The following is a 6,716-nucleotide window of genomic DNA, read 5'->3' as shown; positions in this document are numbered from 1 at the left end:
TTGTGGTTCATTGTGGTTCATTGTGGTTCATTGTGGTTCATTGTGGTATGATTGAAGCATTGAGTAGACAGTAGCACTTACTCTTGTGGTGTCCAAGAGATCATTCATCATCTTGCAGCACTGTAACCACCTCTGGATTCCAGAGATCTGGAGCTTCTTGTCCAGGCTGCCTTGGTGACACAGAATGGTGCCTCATAGCCATCCTTTGGAATCAGCCATATCCTTTCTCCCCACATGACCTGTAGGAGAATCTCTGGAGAGGCATCACTAAAACATTGGCCTGCCTTTCAGCAGTTCACTAACATCTCCAGGGTTGGGTGAGGGTGATGAGCTGAGGCCCATCAATGAACGCGAGTTGCATGAGTGAAGTGCTGTCCTGGTGCCTTTTAACAATGGTGCCTGAAAATTAAAGCTGGAATGTGGCAGTAGTCTTCAGATTTTCCTGCCTGCTCGCATCTAAAATTTGGTGACTTACGCATGCTTGAATGCATCATGAATGTAATTGCACAGGAAAACATGCTCCCTAGCCACCCAAACCAAAACCCTATATGACTTTATGACCCACTACATATCCTCAGAAATGAAAATTCTGTCCAATGTTACTGCAAATCCAATATCTTTTCCTGACAAGAAAACAGCTTTAAAATTACAGAATTAAGAAACTATTTCAGAAAACATACAGTCATCCCCTAAGTATCCAGGCTAACTCAACTGCAGTTTGATTGGACCAGATCTGTCCAGGACCAATCCTTCTTCAGTGGGACTTCTTTCCTCAATGCTGTCAATCCCAAATGTTGCTGTGCCAATCAGGGCATTTTGTTCACCTTTTTATACTTTGGCTATGCAGCAACAATCCCAATTTTGATTGGTCTTTGGCCTTTTCTTTCTGGGATATATGATTGGTCCGCATTGAACTGAACGTCAGTCCAAAGATCATGAGTAGTAGCTTTCCTCCCAACAATCTGTTTCTCCTGGATATCTGATGTCGTCGGTGTCAACACAGTGTGGAGCTGGAGGAACACAGCAGGTCAGGCAGCATCGGAGGAACAGGAAAGTCGACATTTTGGGTCAGGACCCCTCTTCATTTCTGAAGAAGGGTCATGACCTAAAACTTCAACTTTCCTGCTCCTCTGATGCTGCCTGATCTGCTGTGTTCCTCCAGCTCCACACTGTGTTGACACCGACGACATCATCTGTAGTTCTTGCTACCTCGGAGTGATGTTCTTAGTGAACTCTTTTTCTTAAAGTTCAAATTGTCTCAGAAGTGGCTTGAAATTACCTTTGCCATGAGTAAAGGCAAGGATATTTTTCTTCAAGCAATAACATTTAACAAGTCCTCAAATTCATTGATAAGAATTACTAATTCAGTCTCTTTCTCCACAGATGCTGCCAGAGTCGCTGAGTTTCTCCAGCATTCCAACAACCACATTATTTTACATTCATCCAAAAAAAATCTTATCTCCTACCACCTCTGCGCCAAGTTTAAGCAAAACTTTAAATATATACTAGCAGTGAAGAAAGAAAGTAATTCAATGAGCAAGATATGGTTGAAGTTTGGAACTCTCTTCTGAAAACAATAGTTATCTCAGTCAATTTTTAATTTTAATTTTGATATTTTTGGAATCTTGGTAGCAGAAAGCATTGAAGAACAGGGGCACGAGAGCACTATTTAGATTTATATCACTGATCAGCTACAGCATTATTGAATGACGAATGAACTAGAGGCATTAAATGGGATTTGAACCTGCAACCTTCTGACCCAGATTTAAAAGTATTACTAATAAATGGCAGTTGTCTGTCAATTAATAATGGTAGACAGTGTGATTCCCAAGTTGTAATTGCTTCATGCAGAAATTCTCAAAGCTAAGCCTTTCAAGATTAACTGTCAGTTTCTACACATTTCTAAATAGTTCCGAGTTTAGGTCTGCCAGTTTTGATTTCAATGCAACAAAAATTCCTGGATAAATCATTGCAGTTTTGGTCATGTTTTTCCATGTTGTTGGATTGTTCCATTTTGTCACTGTATCCGACAGAAAGTGAATGTGTTTGAAATGAAATGATTTAAAAGAACTTATAGGCTTTGTAAGTTAAAACATATAACATCAAGGTCTGGGAAAACAAGGTCCTACTGACTGTTATTTTCTCATCACTGGCAGATGGCACTGCAGCCATAGCAAGATGTTGCAGAATCCTTATACAAATGCTCCAATAAGTTTTTAAATCCTTGTTAACATAGCAAATAAATGGGTAATGCAGTGTAAATATAGCCTTTACTTGAATGAAAAGATGCAAGTTTGCATTAATAAGTGTATTGTAAAATATCCTTTCACATAACACATGGGGCCCTTTTTTCCTTCTCTTTCTTGTGATGGTGGAAAGCTGTTACCAGAATAAATTCAGCTAAAATTTCATATGTTGCACTGAAGTCATACATTGATGACTAAGGGAAGACTTAGTCAGAAAAGTGTTTTCACAAGTCACAGCATCCCACCAAAATAATGTTTTTTTTCTCACCAGTTTCAAAACAATGTGATCAGACCTGGAAAGGCGTGCACCCTGCAGGTATACAATAATAATTTAAATATTACTTAGGGTTGAGAATGGGTTAGTTAGCACAATGCTGCTCTACAATATTAATGTAAAAACAAATACACATGTACCATCTCTGGTCAAAATTACATCAAATTATTTTCTCTAAGTACAAAGGAATAAGTTTGTGACTAAATTCATGACAGAAAGGAATATGCATCCAACAACTTAGCAACTTCATGTTTTTTTTTCAAATTCTGATCTTTCATTTTCTCCTCTGTACTTCCATTATTTTATTATATTCAATTTTGTTTCATTTGATTCATGATCACTTGCAACTTCAAAGAGCAGATTCAATCTATTTTAGGACTTTTCCATTAAAATACAAAGCTCTGAGCAATGTCTTAATGGCAGAGTTTAGGACTTTTAGGGAAGGGGTCTATCATTTGAATGGCAGGAGTATTTATTCATATTAATTTAAGTGTTTGAAAACATCGACTGCATTTGCTCCAAACACTACCTGCGTGCTTCTGACAGATCCAGAGCATAAATTATCCTTCCAACACTCCTAATATAGCACATTAATCCTGTTAACAGGTCCTGGTGCCATTAAATACTCTTATTCCTACAAACACCAAGGCTATCTACAACCAGCTTTATTTCTGCGATACTCAAACATGGAAGCAGATTTACATTCTTTGTTCTCTCTTGCAGTCCCTTCCCATAGTTTTCAGCTCCTTCAATACTTCTTCCCTCTTGACCTGAACTTACTGCATCTTCTGGTCCTTGTGACATACTCCAGTTTTCTGTTGGCTAACGTTTCTCTTTACCATGCTCTAATGCCCATTCAATGCCCAGCTTAGACATTTTATGAATTGTATCAGGACAAATTGTTGCCCCAGCCTATGTAACGTAATACAGTGACAGTAACACTTTTATATCACAGAACTGTGACAGTACAGAAGAACATTCTGCCCATCATATCTGCAACAGTTCTCCCTGCTTTTTCCCCATAGCTCTGCACATTGTTCCTTTTCATGTAACGATCCAAGTTCCTCTTCAATTCTCAACTGAAGCTGCACTCACCATGTTCTCAAGCAGTGCCACTTTCAGATCCCTGCCAATCACTGCGTGAAAAAGTTTGCCTTCTCTTACCCTTGTTTCTTATGCCAATCACATTGAATCTGTGCTTTCTTGTTCTTGATCCTTCCGCGAATGGAAACACTATTTACATATTCACTCTATCTCAATCTTGTCAGTAGATAGCCTCCATCAAATCTCCTTTCAGCTGTCCCTTTTCCAAGGTGAACTTCTCAATTTCTCCAATCCAGCTACATAATTACAAACCCTCATGCCTAGGACTATTCCCAATTATCTTTTCTGCAAGTTCCCTAATGCCTTCATATCTTTCTTAAACTGTGTCAGCCACAATCAGATACATTACTCCTCTTGAGGCTTAACCAGTTTTCTATGCACATTTAACTTTACCTCCTTGTATTTATCGTCTTTGCTCTTATGGTTGTAAAGTTAGAATGTTGTGTGCCTTATTAACTGCTCTCTCAACCTGTCAGATCATAGTCAATAAATATCCAGTCCCTCATCTCCTGCATCACCATTGGAATTGTACCCTTTAATTTATATTGTCTGTCCTTGTTCTTCCTTCCAGAATAAATGAATCATTTAACACTTATATCTGTTGTCCTTCTCTGAATGTACTATATAATGTTGGAAATGTGCCAAGGTACTTTTAAACTTAATTTGTATGTGTATTTTTCTGAATATAACTGCCTTTGGAGTACAGTTGAGAAATTAGACGTTCTTCCATTTTGTACCCATTCCTATTGGGATGGTCTCTTCACCATATCCTCAGAAATCATTAATGCAGCCACACATGACATTAAAATTTCTTCTGCTTGTAGCTTTTTGTGAGTAATTGTCCAGTTTTAATCAATCGCTGTTGATAGAAAATAAGTTTTGTTTTCTCTCTCACGGGGGTATACAGGATGAGCAGCACTGTCCTGCTGAATTTGAAGCTATTATAAAAGTCAGATGATTGTGTGTGAAACTTGAAAAGCTACTCAACTTAAAAAAAACTTTAAGACTACAGAAACAGGGAGGAGGGATATTTACTTCACAGAAGGTGGCAAAGAAACTCAATGGATTCATGCACACTTGGCCGAACATCCACCCACTAGGTAGAAAAATGAAACACCGGAAAGAAAAAGTTTTGCAGGCAACTTGATTTTGTAAACCAAAGGGATATTGGAAATGTGCTTCAATGAGATAACTGATATTTTTTAACCTGCTGAATGAGGACAGGGAATCTGGTAGCCCCCACTGATGTCCAAGGTCCGCTGGATAAAATTTTCAGACATGCTTGCAAACAGCCAATCATGATGACGCGTGTTGTTTAAACATACAAGTGAGGCTCCTGCAGAATTGTCTGCAATTCTTAGGTACAAATGGAGCTTACTGATTTTATTTTATAATGTTTAAATGACCAAAAGAAACATTAAATGTTAGGATAGAACCTTTGTGCAGGAATACATTGTGCACAATTTCCCCTTCGCAGTAGTAAGAGAGAAAGGAAAATAATGGGATGAATTGAACCTGGAGGAAGGTTGGTCTCCTTCTCACCACTTCAGCAATTAAGTGCTGGATGAGAAGGTTAACGTATGACTTTTGCAAATCACCAGCAATTAAGCCCCTTAAGTAGTTGATTAATGACCACTTCAGGGCTTTAACTCCCTATCTCCCTGATCACCTACTTCCCAGCAAGCAGGAAAAGTGCCTAGTTTCTTGACTGGGAAACCATAGATATCTGACTGCTAGGTTAAGGTGGAGGGCCTCCATTGCCCCAGTGTGGTGGTAACTGGAGATACAGGTGAGACACAAGAGGGTAGATTCTGACCTCCCTCCCCAACACCCTCTCCCCAGGACCACCACCTCGTGAGAAGATGAAACAATAATTTATCTTCATGCCACTGGATCCCCTGAGGTGGAGGCCTCAAATGCCAAAGTTTAGGACTCAGAGCTGCTGACCTCTGCTGACCAAAAACTCAGTTTTTGGTGACCCAGGTTACCAGTGTCGAGATCTGTAATAGGGCAAGATATTCCTCATTGGCCTTTCAACTCTTAACAAGCTGATCAGTGTGCAGTACGGTGGGTTATCTAGCTGGTGGGGTTGGTGTGTTAGCTAATATCTAATACATCTGCCCCCAAATTTAGAAAAAAAATCACTATGCCCTTTATCAAAATTCCAGATGTTTACATTTCTATCTGTCAACTTTTCATGAGATGAAGCATTGCTCAAGACAGCAAACATATTGTACAAGCTACTATTTTCTCTCTTTTGCACATGCATTTATTTTTTTCTTGGTGAATAAATAGGCTGAAATATTTCTGTTATAGAATTGGTTAATGCATCATGCTAACTGGAAACGATCACAATTAGGAAAGATTTGTTTGGTTCAGGTCACTTTATGTTTGAAATTCTTTCAGCTCAGATTCATAATATCAAAATTATTACAGCCAATTTACTTGTTCCACTTCCACCAGTTGACATTAAGCTAATGTGAATACTTGGAACAGTTCATTCTGACAACCAAGTTGTACATATGACACTGTCAACGATCTGCATTAACAGAGACATTGACACATGTCGCATCTCCACTGAGACAAGCCGTCTGTCTGCATTTCTGTCTTTTGATGTATTCCTGGCTTACAGTCTCCTGCCTGAGTATAACATATTTTTCCATCATTTGCAGACACTTCTTTCAACAAAATTTTGAACGGAGCAAGAGGAGTACCTTTCTGCTGCTTCCTAGTTGCCACCGTCAGTAATCCTTAAGGATCCCAACGACATATCAAGCAATGAAAAACTGGTGCCAGTTGGCAGACTGAATGAAAAGGGCTTTGTCTTTGTGCAGTTCTCCCAAACATATCAGTAGGGATCAGAAGTCTGTCCATATTGGTAATGGGAGGAATATAATAAATTTCTATGTCGAATGTTATTCAGATGCAATGGTGGAATTTGACAGCTCAATGCTTGCCACTTTTTAAACTGATATTATTCTGCAAATTAGCTTCAAAACAAAAAAGAATAAAATTGGTTCAAGTTAGTAACTCTTTTCACACATGTTGTTTGCTGTGCTGTTTCACAAACAAAAGATGACTCAATTTCATGG

At 38.8% G+C, this 6,716-nt stretch overlaps 1 long non-coding RNA gene across 1 annotated transcript in view; it reads left to right on the top strand.

Annotated features, from left to right (window-relative positions):
• LOC125483254 overlaps nt 1–6,436 on the top strand; it is a 21,178-nt gene extending 14,742 nt beyond the window's left edge. Inside the window, exon 3 of the long non-coding RNA XR_007262200.1 lies at nt 6,297–6,436. This is a non-coding gene — a long non-coding RNA (uncharacterized LOC125483254). The remainder of the gene's footprint in view (nt 1–6,296) is intronic.
• Nucleotides 6,437–6,716: the final 280 nt, after the last annotated feature.

Source organism: Rhincodon typus, chromosome 6 (genome assembly GCF_021869965.1).
Source record: "Rhincodon typus isolate 14 chromosome 6, sRhiTyp1.1, whole genome shotgun sequence".
Lineage (NCBI taxonomy): Eukaryota > Metazoa > Chordata > Chondrichthyes > Orectolobiformes > Rhincodontidae > Rhincodon > Rhincodon typus.
The sequence above is the reverse complement of the archived record's forward strand: the minus strand, read 5'-3'. Positions and strand labels throughout refer to the sequence as shown.